Source organism: Sciurus carolinensis, chromosome 3 (assembly GCF_902686445.1).
Source record: "Sciurus carolinensis chromosome 3, mSciCar1.2, whole genome shotgun sequence".
Taxonomy (NCBI): domain Eukaryota; kingdom Metazoa; phylum Chordata; class Mammalia; order Rodentia; family Sciuridae; genus Sciurus; species Sciurus carolinensis.
The window spans coordinates 6,953,395-6,976,495 of record NC_062215.1 but is presented as its reverse complement, the minus strand read 5'-3'; positions in this window follow the sequence as shown (position 1 = coordinate 6,976,495).

Sequence of the window (23,101 nt, the reverse complement as noted above, 5' to 3'; positions counted from 1 at the left end):
CCCTGCTGTCTTGTCTCCAGGATCCCAGAGGAAGCCACCAGCCCTTCCACCCGCACACTCAGGGGCCTTCTCCCTGGCCTCCCCTCCTCTTTCTTTGTAAAAGTTGAGGTTTGTTGAGATATAATGTAGATACTATTCAATTCACCCATTGAAAGTGTACAATTCCACGGTCAGCATATTTTGTGTCCTGGTAGTCAATTCCAGAATGTTTCCAGCCTCCCAGAGTGAAAATCCAGACCCTGTGGCTCTCACCACTCAAACCCCCAACCCCTCCAGCCCTCAGAATCCACTGGTCTACTTGCCACCCCTATGGATTTGCTGATTCTGGGCTTTGCATACAAAGGGAACCGGGCACCCTGTGTCTCATGACGGACGGCCTTCACTTGGCGTGGCACTTGCAGGGTTGGCGTAAGTTGTGACGGTGTCAGGACTTCTCTCCTGGCTCTGGCTGAAAACCATCCACCCCACGGCCGTTCCCTGTTTTGCTCATGCGCCCATCAGTGGATGGACAGCTGTTTGGATCCTACCTCAGAGCTATTTCAAACACAAGCACATGTTTTTTAAGGGCTCCCGTGTTCATTTCTCTTGGGTCTGTACCCAGGAGTGGAGTTACTGTGCACATAATGACTAAGTTTACGTGATCCCCTGAGGACCTGCAGACTCTTGTCCAGGGTGACTGTCCTGCCTCCTCTCTTGCCTCTTCCACATCTCCTCTTCCCAGAGCATCTGATGTGGCTGTTTAATAAGTGAACTTCAAATGGTGTCTCTCCCTTCTTTGGAAACCCTCCAGTGACTTTCCACTGTTCTTAGAATAAAGCACAGATGATCCCCGTGACCCACAGGACCCTGTGCCTGGACGCCGACCCCCTCCGGAACCATCCCTGCCTGTCTTCCTCTCTGCAGACCCAGAAACTCCCACCCACAGGCATCTCGCCGTCCTCGCTGCCTGGAGCACTCTTTCCTGTATGAGTCTCCTGCAGCTGCTGTAACACAATGCCACACGCTGGAGCCTTCCAACAGCAGAAAGGGATTGTCCCACGGCCCTGGAGGCTTGAGTCTGAAATCAAGGCATCAGAAGGACTTTGTTCCTCTGAAGGCTCTGGAAGAGGATCCCTCCTGTCATGCCCAGCTTCTGGCGGCTGCCAGCAATCCTTAACATCCTGGCTTATGGCTGCATCTCTCCAGTGTCTCGTCATCACGCGGCTTCGCTCTGTGTGTCTCTGTTCATGTGACCGTTCCTCTGCACACAGCCGTCTCTTCCTCCTTATAAGGACAGCCGTGCTGGGGTCAGGGTCCACTTGACTCCAGGATGACCTCATCTCCACTTATAGGTCATGACTCTACTTCCAAATAAGATAATATTTGGAGGTTCCAGGGGAAACACGAGTTTGGAGGGACACTATCCAGCCTAGTCTGTTCCCATGTCCGATCTCCTTCTGACCCCCACCTCCACCCCAACCCGGTTGCCTTCTCTCACCACATCTTATTGCTTCTGGGCAACTTCACAAGCTGGAATTTGGCTTGTTTACTGCTGATGTTGATTATCCGGGGTGCACACCTGTGGTCTCAGCTACCGGAGAGTCTGCGGCAGGAGGATGGCCTGAGCCCAGGAGCTGGGTGTTGCTGTTGGAGACGTGTCTGCTTCCGTGCTGTGTGAAAGGTCTCTGGAGGTGGCCCTCTTGTCTACCTTGACCTTCACTGTGGGGCTGCAGCCTGGAATGGTTCCCAGCAGCTCTCCAGGGACCTGGAAGGAGAAAGGGAGACCTGGTCCTGCAAGAGGTGACACATATGGGAGCCAAGCACCTGCCCCAGCTGGGACTCTGGGATGCCAGGCACCAATACTCCGCAGAGCTGTGGATCCGGCGCACCCGAGAGCTGGGCCGCAGTGTCAGCTCTAATGGCAGGATTCAGGCAACGGCCCTCTCCGCACTGCTGAACACTGGTGCCAGATGGGAATTCAGAAAACACGGGCTGGTGACTCCTGAGGTGACAGCCAGGCTCCCAAGAGAGCAAGCCCGAGGTGCCTGCACAGTGAGAGCAACGTCCCCCTGCAAACCTGGTGTGATGTTTGCACCAACCACAGGGCTGCCCCTCTGCACCCTGGGAGCACACTCAGGTCTGGGGAGGGGCCCGTGACCCGTCATCCCTGGCCACCCAGGCCAGAGGTGTTGAAGATGCTGCCGGCGCTCTGTGCTGTACCCAGAGCATTGGTGGCCTCCGTCTCCTGGCCGTCTGCCTTCCTCAGCCTCAGATGGAGGCGACTTGGAGCTGGATGTGGCGAGGAATCTGTCGCCGGAGGAGAGGCTGTGGCAGAGGAGGCAGCTGTGTTGGACGGCACACGGGACGCGTTCTCTCCGAAGCCTGAGCAAAAATAGAAGCCTCGGGCTGCGGTGCGTCTGGTGTCTGGCATCCTGAGGCCGCTCTTGGGTTTGAAGGCAGCCGCCAGGAGCAGAGTGGGAACCATAAACCAAGGTGCAAGATTGCAAGCGTGGCTCCCTGCCTCCCTGGATCCTCTGCCTGCGCACTGTGACTTCGCAGCTTCTCCCGAGAGACGGGAGTCCACGTCCTGTCAGCATCCATTTCTGAGGGATGCTGTAAGAAATTGTCATAAACCGGGCAGCTTAAATGACAGAATGAGTCCAAAGTCGCTGGCGGGACACCGAGGCTGGCGGGGGCCCCCTCCATGCTTCTCTCCCAGCTTCTGGTGGCGACCGTCAGTCTGGGTGCCCCTGGCTTGTAGCTCCATGGCTCCAAGTTCTGACTCCCTCCACAATCTTTCCCCATGTCTCTCTGACTCTGGGTCCCCCTTCTTCTAAGGACACCAGTCATTGAATATAGGGTTCACTCCAAATCCAGGATGATCATCAGGAGAGCCTTGATTTAATCACATCTGCAAAGGCCTTATTTCCAAGTAAAGTCACATTCTGAGATTCCAGATGGACATGAACTTGGGGGAACCCTAGCCAACCTACTCCACCACCCCTGAATCCACACTGGCCTTATGTCTCACTATGACCAATAGAGTGTAGAGGTGACAGCATCGTTTTGAAGACCACGGAGCTTCTGCACTTGCTCACTGACCCCCGAGCCACCTGTCAATAAACCCGAAGCAGTCCAGGGGGCCAAGAAGGTGTGGTGTGGAGAAGGACCCCACCCATCAAGTGGAGGCCACCCTAGACCAGCCAGCCCCCCTCCTGCCCAGCAGCTGTGCAAGTGAGCCAGGAGAACTCCCCAGACCTACCAAGCCCCCCGACACCAGTCACCCCAGAGTCAAGACTGAGTGAATGCCTGCTTTCAGCCACCAAGTTTGGGGATGTTTGTTATGTGGCAAGAGATGACTGAGTCACAAGGTGGAACTGGCTCTGGGCAGATGGGGAAGAGGATGCTACTCCCGGGGTTCGCCTGGGGTATAACAAAAACCAGTGGCTTAAGACCTGGGCCATCTGCTAGTGGCCTGGCCATCAAGACGCCTTCTGAGCACCTCTGACGTCTTCTAGACACCGCCTTGGAGGCAGGAAGCTGCTGAGTTCAGCAGTGTGTGCATCCCAGCAGCCCACCCTCCCTGGTCCCTTAATGTGGAGCCATGCGCACTGTGGTGCCTAATAAAGGCACAGAGGTGGTGATGATTGTGGCAGAAGCCAGGATCAGAGCCACCGAGATGCAGGTTTGGAAAAAAATGAGCAATTCCCCGGCAGCCTCTGGGGCTCACCGCCTCGCCACCTTTCCGAGCGAGAGAAGAGGCACATTCCTCCAGGTCCCCTCTCACCTTCACGTGGAAGCCGAGAAGTTGCCAGTTTAAAATCCCAGAGATGGGACCCCCCACCTGGCCGAGGCCACCGATTAAGAGCCTTAGAGCCAGTCACCAGCAGGAGCCTAAAAATGCTGGCTGAAATTAATCACTTGCCTTGCAAGGGTATTTATTTTCTCCTTTATACCTGGAGAGAAATGGGCCGTGAACTGGAAATTTCCAGAGCAGTAGGCTGAACTTTTTGTCAGAATGGGAACAACTTTCTTTTAAAGTGCAACCGTTTGCTCCATTCAATTCCACCATTAAAGGACAATGGCCAATTTTCTGGGGACCTGGGATGTCAGTTTTGTCTAAAGAGTGAGCGTGCAGGGAATTTACTAACCTGACTGTGATTGCCCATGAAAACAGGTTATTTAACAGGATTTAAATACTGTGCTCTGGAGCTCGACAGCAGCAAAGAGGCGGCTGGAGAGTTGGAGCGATGCACTTCCTCCCAGAGCTTAATGAGGATCAGGAGCTCGGATGAGTGATAGAGGAGACGGCGAAGAGAGGGGCGTCCCCGGGGCCAGGGACAGGCGGGAGGACCCTGATAATGAGAGGACACCTGCTTTTTAAACGGTTATATTAAAATACATGTGGATTCATGCAGTTACTTCTTCACAAGTTTCATTCAACAAGTGTTCCTTCAAGAGTCTGCTACAAGCCAGGCATGGTGGCCCACGCCTATCATTCAGCAACTTGGAGGCTGAGGCAGGAGGATGGCGAGTTCAAAGCCAGCCTCAGCAACTTAGCAAGACTCTGTCTCTAAATAAAGAATAAAAGGGCCTGGGGATGCGGCTTAGTGGTTAAATGCCCCTGGGTTCAATCCCTGGTACCAAAAAGAAAAAGAAAAGAAAAGAAAAAGAGTTTGCTATCGACCAGGTGTAGGGGTGCACACCTGCATTCCAGTTGAGGCAGAGGGCTGCTTGAGCCCAGGAGTTCCAGACCAACTGAGCAGCGTAGCAAGACTCTGTCCCAAAGGCAGGGAGGAAGGGGAGGAAAGGGAAGGAAGTGAATGAGGGAAGAAAGGGGGTGTCCTATGCTCAAGGTTCTCGAGTGTGATTAAAACAGATACCGATCCTGGTGGGCTGGCACTTTGGAGCCAATTTTTAACCTAATTTTTGGTGCTTCTGTCCCTTATGCCCTATCAACCTCCTGAACTCCCCCACCTTGCTGGCTTACCAAATGAAGGAGGGATAGGATGTGGGGATGAGTGTCGGGGGCTGGTCTTCCACATACTGACTGGAATCCTAGGCTATTGTCTGGCCTGTTTTCCCCCCTGTAAAGTGGCAATCATTATGCCTAACCTACGTATTCACCTTCAGGATTAAATGAAAGTGTAGGCAAAGGTGAGTGGGAGAGGCTCTTGCAAAATGCACCCAGGTGTCTTTCTCCCTCCCGCTGAGCCTGTGCTGGACTAACGACTCCCTTTCTCAATTTCTGCCTAGGAGTTTGTCTCTTCCAGAAAGTCCTCCCTGCAGCTAGGCATTACTGAGGGTTGGGGTGGCCCTACCCTTTGTGGTCCCATGCAGTGTCTTAAGAGGGCTGGGCTCAGATTTTGAGATTCAAATTTTTGTTTTATGGCTCAGCTCACCTGCAGTGTGCTGGCAAATGAGATATTTACCTTCTTTTATAGGGGCTGGCACATAGTATGTGTTCAATAAATGACGGCTACTTTCCATCATCCTCAGGAACCACAGCCGGGGACAAGGCTGCTTTCCCAGAGGCCTGGAAATCTATTCTACAACTGCCTTTGATTAAAAAAATATGATCTATTTGTTCTATTTGGGAAAGAGAAGCAAAATCACCCCTGCCCAAGCCCACCTTAGTAAAGGTGCTGCTGCCTCCCAGGCTGAGCCCTGGACCTTTGAGTAGAAAGAGCTGCACGTCCAGGTTTAATTTGCTCAATTACTTCATCCGCTCACAGCTTAGCCAGTTCCCTCCAATGCACACAAAGAGGCTTTGAAGACAGACTGTACTGGCCGAAGGAACAGAAAATACTCAATTATCGATACAATCGGCGGGGAAGGAGCACTCTTCTCCCATTTGGCTGGGGAATGTGCTGAGTGACCTCTTTCCACAGCCGGCTGCCTAGCCTCCTCCTTCTGTTTGGCTTCCTCTAATTTCCAAATGGCTTTTCGTGTCCTGCATAAGCACCTTCTGAGCTAGATGGGAGGCCTGAACCGGGAGGGGAGGGAGCAGGGTGGGGCGGGAGAGCCCAGGAGCGGCACAGGACAGACCCACAGTACATTTTTTCAAACCTGAAATCGGGACCGAACCCGGGAGGATCTGTGTGGCGCGTATCTGGGATGAGGCAACCTGGTGGACTTTGGTTGCGGACATGTTGGCATTTCGATGGTTTATAGGCAGAACGGAGTAGAATTCTTGAAATCAGAGCCATTTGTAAAAATCCAGGTCGTATGGTAACCGTTGTAGGTCCGGGGACTCTAATCTCCAATCATAAGTTTGTTGCAAAACAGATCAGAAGTAAGCCCCAGATGGCTGGCACACCAGGGGACACTCGCTATCACTTGTCACTCCCACGGCCCCCAAGGGCAGCTATGTCTCACCCAGGTCCACCCTGAACTCCCAGGCCTGTCTCCTGGACAGCGTCTGCCCAGGTCTGTCCTGATCTCGGGAAGAAGCTCCTGGGTGCGCCGTCGTCCCTTCAGGTAAGGCCCAGTGAGAGAACTTGCTGGCTGAATGGACACCAGTGTGCTCCTGCAGCATGCTCTGTAACTCGAAGCAAGTGGGCTAGAGAGTCCACACCGAGAAGTCTTGCTGTCCTCTTGGGCCTGCGGGTGGCCTTCTCTGCGTCCCCAGCTGCTCCACTGGAGGAAGCCAACCACCACGTGGCTGGAGTGGGCACACAGCCAGCCATGCTTGGAACTCCAAAGAACGTTCCATCTGTATCCTTCTTCTGCTTCCAGCAAGAGACTCACAGGTACAGAATCTGAAATGAGGGAACAGGGGGAGAACTTTAGGTACCTGGGAGGCCATCGTGTTGGCCAGGGGGAGCCGGTGGGGACAGAGCCCACAGACCCATCCGTCCCTCCTGTCTTCTCCTTCCTAGCCCCCGAGTCAGTTCACACCTTCATTCTCTGCTGAAGTTCTGGCCTGGCCTGCGTCAAGGTTGCAGCCTGAGCCATTAGTCTCTGTCCTCAGGGAGTGTCTAGCCTGCCCCAGGTCGGGAAGGAATGGCAGGAGGAAGACACGGATCCTGAAAATGGGGTGGGAGGAGGAGGAGGGAGAATGAAATACATGGGATTAGCAAGGAAGGCAGTTATATTGAAACATGGCTATCAACCCCTTTTTAAAAATCCGTAGTAATTTGTATTTTAAAAAAACTGAATATATAGTAACTGCTGTGGTCTTTTATTAATATGTTAAATAACAAGATCTAGCAGTGGCTCTAATAACTACCATAATTTCAAAGTCATGATGAGCACAAACAATATTTTGAGCTCTCTGCCACGACTGTAATGTGATATGAAAATATCTGTGTTTTCCTGGGTGGGAGAGACTCGGGCTCTGTGTCTGTGGTTTGGCGGCCATACGCCGAAAATTTTAAAAATGACAGCTTGAGGTCAAGGTCAGTGGAAATAAGGATCACCTTCCCCACGCACGTTTGCAGACCCCCGAAGGGCGTCCCCCTGTCATCAACCCTAGGACACAAGCCCAGGTTAGGTGGAGTCTCTCTTATGCTTCACGTCTGTTTTCTTGCTTGTTTCCAGTCATGTTACGGAGACATGGCTTAGGAAGCCACAGGAAGGGAGTGCAGAGGTGAGAGGCGACATGGTTCCCACCATGGGAAGGGGAAGGGATTCACCAGGCTACGGTTTACCTGCTGGATTTGAACTGACACCAAACACCTGAATCCGAGGGCACAGGCTGCTTGGACATCTGGTCTACCCTCCTGCAGTGGCGCCACTCTCCCAGGTCCACAGCCACGGGGACAGAGGGCCTCCCTCTCTATCTGTCTCTGTCCCCTCACTGGCTCCCCTGGGACTCTGCCTTCCAGTGAACCCCCATCTTTAAAGGGCTGCAGAGGGTCTCAACACGGGGGCATGTTGGTGTACTCTGGGGTTCTTAAAGTCATGCCCCCAAACATCGGGAGACGTGCCCAGGTCAGGCGGCGAGGGAACGGTGGACCAGGACTCTCAGCCGGGTCCCAGGGCTGCCCACTAGCACTCTTCCCACTGCACCTGAGAAGCTGGGGAGGTCATGGTGGACCTGCAGCCTCTGCTCTGGGCCGGCCTTCTCCCTCTGCACTGCTGGGCCTCCTCAGCCAGAGTAGTGTAACTCCTGGCCACCTCCAGACACCCCTGCGCTGGGCAGTCCTCTGGCTGAAGACACCGTGGAGGGGAAAAGGAGCCTCCGCCCTCCCTCTGAGGTGGGGTGTGGTGTGCCAGCAGCCCAGCTGTAGTGTCCTCTCAATCCCAGCTCTTGGTTTGGCTGAGGCCCTGGGTGGCTCTCCCCTCGTGGAGTTGGGCTCTCACCTGCAAAAGGAGAGAAGGGCTCAGCCCACCAGGACAGCAGGAGAGGTGGGCGAAGGACAGTGCTGCCGGGGAAGAAGCACTGGAACCTCAGGATCCAGAGGCTGGGTGGGACGGAGCAGAGGGACAAAGGGACGGAAGGTGAGAGCTGTTCCAGGCAGTTGGGCATGTCACATAATTACAGAGAAAAATTAGGCCGGAGCCTGGCTCTCTCTACCTCTGTCTGAGTGATCATCACCCTTATTATAAAGCAACTAATTATTAGCCTGGCTCATTAGCAATTATAAATCTCTAACTCCAGAACTTCATTAAAAAAATGACAAGTTAGCACTTAATTATTTTCCCAACTGCCTGGATCATGCACAGCATTAACACACCGGCTCCCGTGCTTCTCAGGAGCAGGCTGGCCGCTGGGTGCTGGGGTGGGGTCTCGGCTTTGCTTTGCATCCCAAAACCTCGGCATCCCCACAGTGGTGGAGACCAAACACCCTCAGATGTGAGAAGTGGAGGAAGATGGTGTGCTGTCCTCTCCTTCTGCTCTCCAGTGAAAAATAGAAGCAACACATTTATTGAGCATTTCTGTCTGCCAAGCGCTTGGCACGCCTTACTGCATTTAAATCTCTCCACAGCCGCGTGCAACTGCTGTTGTTAGTCTCCGCCGTGCTGATGTGGAGTCTCAGTGAGGTCGGGACACCTGTTGGGCAGGTCACAAGCAGCCACCTTGGGAGGTGACCCAGGTTGGCCTGACTCGAGGCCCATCCATACCCTAAACTGGCTGTGGCCCTGAAGAGGGATGTACCCCGGGTAGCTGCTGGCCAGGCCCCTCCCTTTGCAGGCAAACACCCCCTTACACTGGCACACCAAGGGCTTGGGAGCCATTAGATCCTGGCGAGTCTCAGGAGCACGGCGTGGTGGGGGGGTGGGGGATGGAGGGAAGAGTCCTTCCCCGCCCCCAGCGCTGGCCTTTCCCGTCCCCCGGCTAGCTCCCTGGTGTCTTCTCCGGCCTCCCCATCCTACCCCAGGCTACTCCGACCCTTTCCTGCTTCTCTTTCTGAGCAGGAAACTGAAGGACGGAACGGGCAGCAGAGGTGCGTGAGGAAGCCCCCTTTCCCCTGGTCCTGTTCACTCTCTGTGTCTTTGTTGTCTAGATCTAAGTGGGTGGTGAGAGCCAGAAGAGCTGCCTGAGACGGAACAGGCAGAGGTGGCAGGTGGAGGCAAGACATCCAGAGTCCTCAGACCCAGAAGACGGAGGACCCGCCTGGAGGGACAAGAGCAGCCCCGCGTGGCGAGATGAGTCCAGGACAGGGTCAGGCCTTGGCGGGTGTTCTCGGCTCTCCCCTGGCCAGGCCGGCACAGCGGCTGCATTTCACCTTTCAATACGGGGTGTAGACTAGACAGTTCTTCCCGCCCTGACACTGAGTTAGATGTTCCAGAAAGGTCCTTCTGGTCAACCTGGACGGCAATTCAGAGTTGGTCCATACACATACACTACAGTTCACAATCTACCAGAACACTGTAACTATTAACAGCCAGACCACCGAATGTTAAGGGGGGTGGGAAGATTTGTGTATTTGAAACCATGAAATTATGTAAGCATGGGGGTAGGCCTGGGTACAAAGGAAAATGGTTATAGGATGTAAGAGTGGATGGTGGCTACTCATACAGTTTTTGTCATGAGTTCAGATCCCAGCCCTCTGAATTGCAAGGTCTCGAAAACTTGAGGGATTAAAAGAGACAAGTAAGCCCCATCAGGGTGTCATGCCAAGTCACTTTAGCTTTAAGTTACTGTAACAAAATGTCTGACACAATGCTATATTTGAAGAAAAGAGGTTTACTCAGCTGACAGGTCTGGGGACTCACAGTCCAAGCAGCAGGGCACGGGCTCTGCGGAGGGCTGTGCGTCGGCAGCATCACCTCATGGTGGACAATGGCAAAGCACGCTGGAGCAAGCAAGTGACTGTATCTCAGCTCAGGAGCTAGAGAGCAGAGTGGGGCTCGGTCTGCTCCTTTTATACTGACTCTCTTGAGAACTCAAAGGTCCCTCAAGAACTACCTTCCGAGTTCACATCCTGCAATGACCTGAGGACCTCCTACGAGCCCCTGCCTTGTCAAGATTCTGCCACCTCCCCATAGGGCCACCCCGGGGAACCAAGCTTCTAATACGTGAGCCTTTGAGGAGGCAATTAAACCACATCCAACCACAGCAGAGCCTGAAGGCCGCCTCTGGATGAAGCTCTTCCTCTCCTCCTACGAACCCAGGGAGGTTTCCTAAGGCAGGGTTCTGGCTCAGTTGCCCAGGCTGGCCTTGAACTTGCAGTCCTCCTGCCCCTGAGGAGGTGGATTACAGGTCTGGGCTGCGCTGCCTGGCTTCACGGTGCGCTTCTTAAAGGCTCCGTGTGTATTAACTCTCACCGCCGCCGCCCACCTGTCATCCTCGGTGTTCAGATGGGGAACCGAGGTTCAGATCAATGGGCACGTTCGCTGGGAACGGTGGTCAGGACTGGAACGGGAGGGTCCGGCTGCGGGGTGGTGGCCTTCAACACTGGTCTGTGCTGTCCCTTAGTGAAGAAGCTGAGCTCAGCCGGGAAAGCGTGAAGAAAGTGGCTCTAGTGGCGCCGGGGACCAGATGACCCGTCCACCTTCACCCTAGCCTGCTTCTGTCCAGTGAGACGATCCTGGGCCAACAAGGGGTCTCAAGAGGAGATACGACCATGGGGTACCCATCCCAGAATACCGGGTTCCCTGCGGTGTCCCGCCCGGCCTGGGGGTCATGGTGACGTGGAGCACAGCGTCCTCTGCTGGCCAGAACGGGAACACACTCAGGGAGAGCCCAGGCCAGAGGGAAGCCTCAGCTGATTGGGCCTCTTACTCTTCCAGAAAGAAGAGCCAGGGAATTCCTGGGCCTGGAACAAGGAGAAATCCGGGAGAGACAAAACAAGCCCATATCCCACGTCCAGGATGGACAGGCAGGGCTGGGTGCCAGGGTCGGGTCCCCCGTGCCAGGGGTGCCCAGCATTTCTTGGCAGAGTAGAAACTGTTTCTCAGAGCCTGAGGACCCCCGGAGAGTGGCTGTGACTCCCTGCAAAGGCTGGGGAGGGGCTTGCGGGTGGTGACAGCTGAGCCCTGGAGCCTGGCACAGGTCACACCAGGGACCCTTGAAGGTTAAATGGCACCTGTGGTGACCACTGCAGAAGAGATTCTTTCTCCATGAGGGTCAAGCAAGTGATCCGAGGCAGAAATGGGCTGCCTCTCCCCCACTGAGCTCCCTGTCTACTGAGGTATTCAAGAGAGCTAGGCGACCCCCTGACAGATTTCAGGCACTAGGGCTACAACAGAGTACCCAGCAGCTTGATGAGGCGGGTCCCCTGCCTCACACAACTTTCCCTAGGAACGTGGGGCACAGAGAGGTTAAGAAACTGATCAAGGTCTCACAGGGTCAGGTCCAGGTGGGCCACAGAGCCCATGCACGGCCACCCCTGGACTAGAAGGAGCAGACTGCCTGAGATGCTCAGTCTATTGGAAGACCCCCTGCTGCCCAAAGCCCCTGTGCTATGGTTTGAATGTCCCCATCAAAACTCAGGTTGGAAGGTAGTCTCCATTGTAAAGCATTGAGGGTGGAAGCTGAATCTGCCATGGCACTCGGAGGGAGACCTTTGGGAAGTGATTAGGGTTGAAAGAAGCCATATGCATGGGGCCCTGATCCCATGGGACTGTGGCCTAATAAGAAAGAGAGACTGGAGCTAGGACTCTCAGTCCTGCTCATCACAGGAGTCTCAGAACTCTGCAGAGAGCTCCCACCAGCAAGAAGGCCCTCACCAGATGCGGCCACCCAGCCTTCAGAACAGTGAACTGAATGAACCTCTTTTCCTTATACATTACTGGATCTGTGGTAATCAGTTATAGCAACAGAAAACGGACTAGGACACCCTGCAGTCTGCTAGACAACCCTCCACTGCCCAGAAACCCAGCCCTTGTTGCTTCCTCCCTCGGCGTTCCCTGCGAGCCTCTGACTGGGTTGGCCTGGCTAGGACAAGACCAAGATGGCACAGAGGCTGGCAGGGCTCTGTCCCCAGCTCCTCCCTCAAGCTCTGGGGAAGTGCCCCTCTGAATGCAGACAGTGTCCCCTCAGAAGCTGTCAGCTCCCCCACCCGTCCACCCTGGCTGTCAAGTGGGTCTTCAGGAAGCTGTGGCAGGTGATGGCTTCCTGCCTGGGAACAGCACCTCTCAGCAAACTGACAGGTAATTGGCCCCTAAATCCCCCGTGAGACACGGGGAGGATGAGGAAAAATTACGGCTGTGGAACTGAGTCTTAAAAATTATATCACCTTTGCTGACAGTGTAATTACTCCTTTTCTCGAGATTTAGTGCAGATCTCCAATCCTGAAACAGCCGGGGGATATTTTAAGGGCTCTTCCTTCTCCATTCTTCCTCCTTTCCCTGGGGCCTACGAGGTTGGATTCCTGGTGTCCGTCAAACTCCCATCCCTCCTAGGAAACGAAATGTCCCTGGGCTGCCCATGGCAAGGGCCACTATCTTGGTGAGGGCGATGGAGGCCTCAGGGGAGCCACCTTGACCCAGGACTCACAGAGCTCGGGGTGCCCAGGGCAGCCAAATGGTCCCGAATGAACCTGGTCACCTTTGTGAGTGTGCAGAGTGCTCTCCTGGCCTCCTCTGGCAGAGGTGCCAATGCCCACCACACCCCGCAGCCTCCCGTGTGGTCACCTGCAGGCAGGTCAGGCTGCAAGAAGCAGGCGGCTCCCCTTCCTCTGGGAGCAACCGAAGAGCCCTGGGGTCTGTGGGAAGTACCCCAGGCTTGGGACCTGTGCCAGCCGCCTGGAGGGTCCCCCACGGTGTCCACCATGGCTACTGCTCATCAACATGCCCCTTGTTTGCTTCCTGTCCTTTTTGGTCTGTTTCCCCACATTTATATGCATCTTGGGATTGCCCCCAAATCAACTTCCTGCACCCCAATCCTTGTCTCAGGCTTAGCTTTGGGGAAAACCCAAACCAAGGCCCCTCCTCTGCGGCCTGGCCCAAGTCCATGTGGACACGTCCTTGTATGGAGGAGGACAGCTAGCTCTGCAGTGAGGAGGATGGTCTGGATGTCCCCAGCTCAGGGGCCTGAATTCCAGATGCCGCAGTGTCTCTCTCCCTGTCACCCCTTCTCCTGCCTCTGCAAGGCCCACCTGCAAGGGTCCCTGTGTGGGAGAGGCCGGGTGACCTCAACTTCCCTTGGCTTCAGGGTCCTCAGGATAGAAGGACCCATCCTGGTTTGGAATCCAGTGGGCTCGGGAATAAGAACTCTGAGATAGTTTTGCTTTCAGTGGCTGTCAGGACAGGGCTCTGGTAACTGGAGGCAGAGGACACTGGGCTAGGGCCAGCAAGGAATTAGATCTCTGCTGCTATTGGAAAGGCCACAGAATTGTCACCAAGTCCATGGCCAAGGGCCAGTGGGGGTAGAGCAGCCAGCAGGCTTGGGCCAGCAGACTCAAGCCAGTTCAAGAAAGCATCTTTGGCAGCCCTTATCTGCCAGGCCTCGCACTTGACCTGCGCCCGACTCCACTGCCCAAAGACCCTTCTGCAAGGGCAGAGCAGGATCCCGAAGAGAATGTAAGTTTCCAGAGGTGGCCAGAGCTGTGCCTGAGCTTCCAGGCAGAATCCTCTGGAGGGGCTCTCATCTTGGAATCTCCTACAAGACCCTGGTGGGCCCGGAGGTGCAACCAGCCCCCCCTCAAGTCCATGCACATCCCCTCACCACCTAATCATGCACCCCGGAAGTACAGCCATAGCCTGATTTTGCAGCAGCCTATGCTCTGCAGGAGGAGAAGGAAAACTAACATTTATGAGGTGCCTACTGTTTGCCCAGCCCTAAGAAGTTGACATTTATTTACTCAGTTTTCCAATTATCCCTATGTGACGGGTGTCATTATCATCCCTGTTTTGCAGAGAGGAAAACAGAGACCCAGAAACTTGTGCACCATCACACAGCTCCTTCAATGCAGAAACAGATTTGAACTCAGGCAGCGTGGATCCAGAGCAGGCTCTAACCACTAGTCTCAACACCCTTGACGTTGACCGCTAACCACGGCTTAGGAACATGGTCTTGGGAATCGGCACCCCCACACTGCTCTCCGCCTAGATCTGACTGTTCTCCTCCAGGTGTGCATGTCAGTTAATTTTGCATGACCACTTGCTAGGGCCGCAGAGCGTCCAGATGGACGGTCCAACGTCATTCTCCGTGTGTGTGAGGGTGTTCCTGGAGGAGATTAACGCGGACTGAGGAGACCAAAGAGAGCAGATTGCCCTTCCCACCATGGGGGGACCTCGTCCAACTAACCGAAGAACCAAACAGAGCCAAGAGGCTGCGTAGGCGGGAACTCCTGCCCGGCTGCTGAGTGGAACGTGAGCCTTTTCCAGCCTTCGGACTTGGACGGAAGCACTGGCTCTTCTTGGTCTGGAGCTGCAGCTCTGTGGGGACAGCATGCTGCATCCTGAGCTCTCCCCTGGGCCTTCCAGCTCCTGCTGCGATGCCCCACTGTGCTCCTGGATCTCCCTCTCCGCGGGCTGACTGCGGATCTTGGGACTTCAACCTCCACAATTACATGAGCCTGTTCCTTACACACACACACACACACACACACACACACACACACATTCACGGTCTCCTGTTGATTCTCTTCTCTGGAGACCAGTACAGAGGGCTTGTGGCTTTTGCTTCCTAGGTGACAAAGGTCTCAGCCAACACTGGGAATGCCACTGGTCCAGGCTTGCCTTGGAGGGATGTGGCAGGCAAGAGCAACCCAAGGTCTCCCTGGGGAGACTTACCAGTTGGCACAGACAGGGACTGGTCAGCACTGGGGCTGGACGTGAACACGTGGTGGACGTAGCCTGAGGCCTGTCTCCACTTCAGGAGAGCAACAGAGCACAGAAGCAGTGACCCTGGGGCCATCCAGAACCCGAGGCTCCTCTCTAGGTTTGGAAACCTCCCGGATATAGAAACTTAACATGCCAGGGACTCTCTTTGCTGGTCCTTCTTACCTGTGACCGGGTCTGGCCACCACATGGGATCTTCTGGAACTGGCCACACAGAAGCAGGATGAGTGGCCTGTAGTGGCTGCTGCAGGGTCCTGTGTGCAGGGCCCAGGCCCCGAGGCCCTGGCCACTCTGCGGAGGTGGTGGAGGGTCTTCACCAGACCAGTCCCAGTAAGACTTTGACTGTGTTTTTTGTCATAAAGTCAAATTCTTCAAGAAATTCTGCAACCACCCAGTGTCCGTCCCTCCCTCCCTCCCTTCCTTCCTTCCTTCTTCTGCTTAGATCAGCCAGAATCAGTCTCTGTGGCTTGCATCTAGCACCCTGGCTGAAGCAGCCATCCGTAGTCTAGAACCTCAACAATCTACCCAGGTTACTTCCTTGTGCCGTGCTCAGACCTTGAGGAAGGAGGCTTATTGCTGTTGCCAATCTGAGGCCCAGAGGGGTTGTGTAATTGTGACCAGGTCTCAGAGCTTTGGCTGGAGCCAGGATTCTCACCCAGGTGACTCCAAGGACAACACCTTCTCAGCCACCAGGGTCCCTGGTTCTGCCCGGATTCCTTCCCTGCCACCTTCATCACACCCATAAGCAAGGGAGAAAGGGAAAAGCCCAGCGTGCAGGGCTGGGCCCTCGAGCCAAACTGGCCCTGAGCTGGGTGCTTTCCTCCACGTCTTCAGGGAGGTGTCCGCAGCCTTTAACTCCAGCTGGGCGAGGACAGCCTTCGGATGTATCCACCAGCTGCAGCTGAAAGGCCGACGATGCCCGGCGCTCATCCGCACGCGGACATCGCGGAGGTGCAGTGTCGCTGGAGCTGGGAGTGCACCCCAAGTCCGTCGCCGGGCCCAATGCCGCGCTTTCTATCCACCCTCACGCCCTGATGGCCACATCAATATGTCGTAGCCGCTTCAGTGCCTGTGACAGATAAATGAACGCTCTGGCCCCGAGCACTCGGGATGCCGCCGAGAGGAGACAGAACTCAGGGAACTGAAGCAGAGGGCCCCGCTGCGCCCCTGCCGGAGCCCACGGTGGGCGTGTAGGAGCCCCACTCCTGGCGAGGATGAGGGACATGGTCATTTTTCTGGCATCGATCTGTGGGTTCTTCATTCGCTGGGAGCAGCCCAGAGCGAGGATGGGCAGAGGAATCTGGAAGGCCTCCTCTGACTGCCAGCCGGAGTGGGGCCAGCACTCCCGGGAAGCCAAGGGAGGTGCAGAGCCCTGCCTGGAGGCTGCGTGGCCGTGGAAGGGGCAGCTGGGCACCAGGTTTGTCTGTTAGTTTTATGGGTCACTGGCACCCCAGGGAGGCCGGAGCTGGAAGCCGGAGCTGGGCATCTGGCCCTGCGTGTCCAGGGCTGAAGCTCCAGGCTGAGCTGAGCACGTCTGGAAGCACTTGGTAGGCTTTCCAGGCCTGGGCCTGTCGCCCCGGCTCGGTTTCCCTGCGCGGCCCCTCCACCAGCCTGTCAGCTCCGCGTCCAAGGCACCTCATCCATCACATCACCTAGCCCCACTGGTCTGACCTCTGACCCTCTTCAGGCCATTGGGAGCAGCTTCCTCTGGCTCTTCTGGAAGGTGTCTCTCCTCCAGAAACGGGAGGCCATGCAGAGGGCACCTCGCTCTCTTGGCCAGCAAGGGTCTGTGCTCAGGACTCAGGTGTCCCTGCACCTGCCGAGTGGACCTTGAGGCTGCCTCTCCTCCTCCCCTACCTCCTGGCAGCTGAGCATGCAGGGCAAGCTTTGGAACCTGAGTTGAGCGTGCACTCGGCCTGGTACTGGGCTGGGGTAAGCCCGGGCCTCGCCTTTGTGTGCACAGCAGCAAATGTACCCATCTTCCAGGGTTGCAATAGGCCCAATGAAGCTCTGTGCTCAAGGGGGACTTTCCCCAGGTGTATAACCACGACTGACTTCCCACGAGTGGCAGCCCTCTGTGGAGTCCTTTGGGTTCTGCCCTGAATGGGTCGGGAGGCACGGAGGCGGGTCTAGCGCCAGGGCATGTGCCAGGGGAAGCAGGACTTCTTTGTGCGATGGAGGAAAGTGGGAAGGGGGTAAGCGGGAGGCAGGAGGGTGGGTAAAAAGGCCAGCCAGGATGTAGACAGAGAAGGCGGCAGTCCTGGGCTAAGGGACTCACTGCTGTGCTAAGGGACCGGTGACCCGGGCGCTGTGGGCTCCTGTTACCCTGCAAAACTCTGAAGGCATTAAAAGCTGGAGGTGGGGCAGGAGGGCCTCTTCCTGTCACATGGAAGGAATCAAGAAGGACCATGGCTGCTGTGGAACCTGGACACAAATAACATACGCGTCCACCTGGTCCCTGCTGGATGTTCCTTCTCTCCTCTTCCACCCTGAAAGGAAACACGAAGGTCCCAGGCACAGGCTGGAAGACCCTCTGGAGAGACCTGCTCTGCCCCTGAAGGAGGCCGGGAGGGGCAGGCTGGGGGCTCATCCCTGGGGCCAGGACCTCAGGAGACCCGCTGCCGGGAGTTCAGGCCTCCCAGCCTCCTCTCGCCCCCATTCTGGGCTATGCACTCAGGCCTCAGGCAAAGCCTTTCCAGCTCCTGCTGACCCGGGGTGACATCACTGACCACACGGCCACCACCAAATTAGAAAGTGATAAATCATTGATTAGACTTGTCTAGTGACTCTCAGAAACTGGGCTCTGGTCAGCAAGCAGGCCACCCTCCAGTGTGACGCCTGGTGTGACGCCCTCCAGTCTAAGGAGGACCCATGGACAGGCCCATGCAAACTGCACCACGCCCTCGCGGGGTCGTGTTGAGCAGCTGTGGCCAGGCCCCTCGATGCCTCTGCTCTCTCTGCAGTAAAACAGGGACAACACCCGCTGCTGTGGAGAGAATAGTCACAGTCCCAAAGCGTCTGGTGCTGTGAGCTGCCAACAGAGGGCTGCAGAGGAGGCCAGGCCTCTGCCCGTGGGCTCAGGAGGGCGGGTTTGCTGGTAGTGCCACCTCTGACTCGCTGTGGGCACAGGTTGTGGCCTCAGTGTCCTTTTCCTGCATCTGGGTGGCATCAGGACCACAGGCAAGTTCTGACATAAAAGAGCTTCAAGTTCTTTAGGAGAAGACAGGGATGGACATCAGCTTTCCATCATCTCCCCTCCAGGGAGGGGTCATGGCAGCGTAAGACACAGGAGAGGAGCTCAGTGTCACTTTCCGGCCTCTGGGTGGGCCAAGGACATATCGTGTCACCCTCTAGGAGAATGTGCTCTTCCTGTCTTTCCCAGACTTTGAAGAACTTCTTCCTGAATCTGTCTGGTAGCAAACCACAGAAACCTTCACCGAGGGAATGTTCTAGAAGGATATGGGGGCACGAGGCATTCACAGAGGATGAAAAGAAAGTTTGGAAAGTAGGGAGAAAAATGGATTCTGGAAGGCGGGCAGCAGAATCTGGCTGTGACACTTCGGTCACCGTGGTCACCAGACCTGCCCCCAAAGACCTCTGCAAACAAGTTCCAGTTGTCCCTATGTCTTGACAGAGGCAAAGCTAGAATGTATGGTTGGCTATTCCTGGTCACCTGATGACTCTGGCGGCTGGGATTGGCCGAGCTGGTCACCTGACGGCCCTGGTTCCTGGGATGCGGAGAGGAAGGTCCCCCCTTAGGCCAAGCGGTGGGCTGAGTGGGTTGCGACCTGCCCACTGGGGCTGCCCCTTGAGAGCACGTCGGCTGGTCCTGGAGCTGACCCCTCAGCTCCCACCTGGCTCCCCTGCTGGTCAGGCAGGGGCAAAGCCACATTAGCAACTTGCCCACGTCCTCCACCCAGGGCAGATAAATTGGAGGCTTCCCTCGGGGAGGAAGGACGGCAAGGGTGGGCTCTATTACAAAGCAATATTCTGAAGGAGAAGAGAGCCATTTGGACGGGAAGATGGAGCCTGTGAATTTGGCTTGTCTCCCTGCATCGGGGGCAAGATTGATTTTATTCATAAATACTCCCAGCGATCTCGAGCTCCAAAGCAGGCGGCAAATGGCCACTAATGAGTCCCCTTGACCTTCCTTATGCCCACCAGCACAGCCACCGTCCCGTCCAGACCCTGCCCTTCCTTCCTGCTTTACCAAGGTCACATATTTAACGGATGGAGTGAGACCAAGAGCAAAGGGCAAAGGCCTTGAACTTGGGGGGACTCCGGCACCCCAGAGCTTACCCTGTCTTTTTAACCAGATCTCCCCGTTCCTCTCTCTCAAACCCACGCTGGGCGCCCTTCCCCTGCAGCCGGCCGGCTCCCGTGCCCTCAGCTTCCGGCCTGCCCAGGGCGGTCTTGACTTCCACTCCTTCGCCACCTGGAACCTGAGTCCCCGCTGCAGCCCGTGCCCCTCACAGCCGGCCTGTCCTCGCTGACTGATGGGAATAATTGGTACCGTCCTCCAAGGACCCTGTCTGCGTGGATCTGTAGACAACGGATTTCAAATTGATTTAAAGCCTGTGTCATGCTGGCTTAAAGAAAAGTCCCCAAAGAAATTAGCCAGTTTAACATTTGAGGATGCTTAGCAAACCTGCCCCAGGTAATCACAGAGCGGGGCCGTTTCGCCAGGACGGAGGAAAGAGAGGTGCCAAGGAAGCGTGGGCAGCCTCCCCGGCGAAGGCACAGCCGAGGACGCCAGGGTATCGCTGCCGTTGACCTTCCGCTCACGCTTCTTCCTCCAGGAGGCTAGAGGAGCGCCCAGAGTGTGCTCCCGACTCCAAGTCCAGGCTGCCTCCATGATTTTCTTGTGTCCAGTCTCTTCCTCCTCCAATGCCCCCTGCTTGGCCACCAGGGCCGCCTCCCCCAACCCAAGGCTAAACGAATTGCTCTCCCAAAGAAAGCCCCATGAGGTCACCCACGGGACCACAGGCTGCAGACCCTCACTCCAAATCAGGCAAGGAAGGCTGCTCTCCTCCTGGGGGCTGCTGAGGTCTCCCCCATCTCTAGGGTCCCCAGCGCTTGGGTAACGGATGCGGCGTCACACAGAGCATCCCAGGCCGCACGTGCTCTCACCCACTTACTCCGGAGCTGCTGGAGAATTCACAGCCCTCAGGAGCCCTGCGGCCACCACCACTTCTGTGGGGCCTCCCTGGGGGACCGTCACTTTCCCCCTGCACACCCGGTCTGTGCACATTTGGGGCTTTTAAGTTACAGGCAAGTGCTTTATGGGAAGCCCCTTGACAACCCAGGCCCACAGAGGCCAGGAGCAGCCCAAGACAGGGCCCAGCCTGGGCCAGTTCTGTGAGTGGAGTGTTGAACCAGAGCAGCCAGGATGCATGGACACAGCCCTGCCCTCCAAGCGTCGCCTGCTACGGGGGCTGACCCTCCTCCTCGGCTTGCTTCCAATTAGCCAAACAGCCCTGGTGCATGTCATTTTTGTTGGTCGGTCACCAACATTTAAATCTACCGAGTCCTAGCAGGGCACGGTGGCACACACCTATAATCCCGGGGCTCGGGAGGCTGAGGCAGGAGGATCGCAAGTTCAAACCAGCCTCAGCAATTTAGCGAGTCCCTAGGCGACTTATGGAGACCCTGTCTCAAAATAAAAAATATAAAGAGCTGGGGATGTGGCTCAGAGAGTTCCACCTCCCACTACCAAAATCACTCAATCGATCAGTCAATCCACTGAGTGCTTTTTGGGGTGGGGTTAGGCTCTTTGGGTGCATCACTCTATTCAATCCCGGGGTTCTCAACATCACTGGGGAACTGGTCAGAAGTGTACCTTCTTCAGCTGCTCCCCAGACTCACTGGATTAGAGATGTGGGTGTGGCACCCCAGCTGTGTTGAACAAGACCCCACCCCCAGAGGAGATGCCAGGCACTCAAATATAACACCACCCCATGAGAAAATACCAACCCAACCTCCAGGGGAGAACTCTGAGGTCAGCCGGTAACTCACCCGGGATCTGTCAATGAGGCCACATCTTGATTGAAGGGCATGGCAGACTCAAAAGTAAGCCACCCTTACCAGGGCGTGATGCGATGGCACCTTACCTGGGAAGGGGGTCTTCGCAGCTGAAATTCAGCATGCTGGGAGGAGGCGAGCCTGGATCATCTGCGTGCCCCCTACAGGCCAACGTGAGCGTCCTTATAAGAAAAGAGCACAGTGACTCTGACACCCACCGAAGGAGTCACCCATGTGGCCATGGGGCAGAGAGCAAAGTGGTGCAACCACTGTAACCTGGAGAGGCAAGGGGGGCTTCTCCTCTAGAGTCTGCTGTGGGAACAGCCCTGTGGCACCCTGATTTCAGAGTTCCTCCCTCCAGATCATGAGAGAATTCATTTCTGCGGCTTTAAGCCACCAAGTCTCTGGTAATTTGTTACAGCAGCCTCAGGACACTAATAGAGTCCCAGAAGATTGAAGCTGCTCCTGGGATTCTGGTCCTGTTCCAGTGACAAGAAAGCAAGACACTTGGTGATGGTCCCATGGAACCAGCCTTTCCTTCAGATGTCACTGAGGAGGGACAGGGAGTAGAGAGGTAGGGGTGGGTCTCCTGTCCCCACTAGAGAGGCAGTTCCGGGAGGACGGGCAGGGGATCTTGGTGGTCTTTCTATGCCCACGCTTGTTAAGGGATGAATGGGGTGTGACAATTTCCATCTCACTCTTCAAACCACAGGCGGGGAGCAGGATTTCAGTACTGGCTCCTTTTTAGGGTTAAGGATCTCAGGCAGGAAGAAAATCTCTAACATTTTTTTGAGGCCAGAGAAGATGGTGATTCATTCCCTTTGAGGGATTTCTTTTACATGTTCATCTCTGAAGTAGCCAAATGAGTGGAGCTCTCGGCACATCCGGCACGCCGTGAGGTGCCCGTGAGGCACCTGGGGAGCTTGTTAAAGGCGGTTCAGACGCGGTCGGCCTGCGCCAGCTCGGCCTGGGCCTGAGAGCCTGCATTCCTAACAAGCTCCAGGGGGAGTCCCGGGCTGCTGGCCCCGGGACCAGGCTTGGAGTCAGAAGGTGGCTGGTTCTGGAGGCCACTCTAAAAGCACCTGCTCCAGGACCCTCCCTCTGGAGAAGGAAACCGAGGCAGAGAAGGGGAAGGAGCTGGCTGAGGTCCCAGAGCAGGGAATGGATGTTCCACGCTGGCCTAGGCGCCGACTCTGGTTCCCGGGGGCGAGAGGAAGGACGCGGGGCTTCCCTGTGGGGTCAGAGCCCCCTACGCCACCCCGGCCAGGGCGCTCTGCTGCCCGTCCTCCTGCAGGTTCTAAAGCACTCGTCAGTCGCCGGGCTGATGGATGGGCCGCTCGTCTGTGAGGTTTGAGGCTCTCTCCACAGATGTAATCAGGACTCCCGAGACGGCCTGGCAGCGGGCATGTGGGGAGGGAGCGCGCAATACATTTAATCAAGGAGCAGATGGGGAGCTGATAGAGTGTGTAGAAAAATCGGGCTTCTGTGATAACATTCGCTTCCCCCACCCAGCCTCCGCATCCCCTGGCTCCTCCACAGGGCTCCCCGTGCCAACTCCAGCCCCTGCCCTTTCCAAAGACGGTTTCCTCAGGAACCTGGGGCCCCTGGAGATTCACACAGTGGGAGTGAGGGGGGTGCTGCGCTCGAAGCCCGGCATCCCCAGGCAAAGCCCGAGCGCTGGGCAGCCGGGGAGCTGACAGGCGGGCCCAGCCCCAGAGCTTTCTGAGGACCTGTCAATCATGGGCCCCCTGGAGCTGGCAGAGAGGAAACGGGGCTCAGTGGTTTTTTAACCCCTGGTTCACTGCCAGGTTCGCCGACCCCTGGCTCCGTGTCCTCAGACGTATCTAGGTCCATGGGAGGACGTGTGGAGTGGCTCTCACCGGGGGCGGCCTTGTCCCCCAGGAACATTTGGCGGTGTCTGGAG